Raw genomic sequence first — 236 nt, 5'->3', positions numbered from 1 at the left:
TCAGCCCGCCCCCGCCCCCCTCGAAACGCTTTTGTTTTGTTACCGTATAGCCCCGCAAATACGCGCATCTCTTTTATATCGCCGGCACAGCATGAGCGTTCAGAGTTGTGTAATTGTTCCGCGAGTGAAGAAAAAGATTTTCGATGGTAGATCTCTCCACGCGTGTTGTGTAAACGTGGGCCCTAATCCAAGTGTCCCAAGGTAATAGCACAGAAAAGAGTAATAAAGCACAGTGA

This window comes from Polyodon spathula, chromosome 40, assembly GCF_017654505.1.
Source record: "Polyodon spathula isolate WHYD16114869_AA chromosome 40, ASM1765450v1, whole genome shotgun sequence".
Classification (NCBI taxonomy): domain Eukaryota; kingdom Metazoa; phylum Chordata; class Actinopteri; order Acipenseriformes; family Polyodontidae; genus Polyodon; species Polyodon spathula.
Note: the sequence above shows the minus strand (reverse complement) of the source record.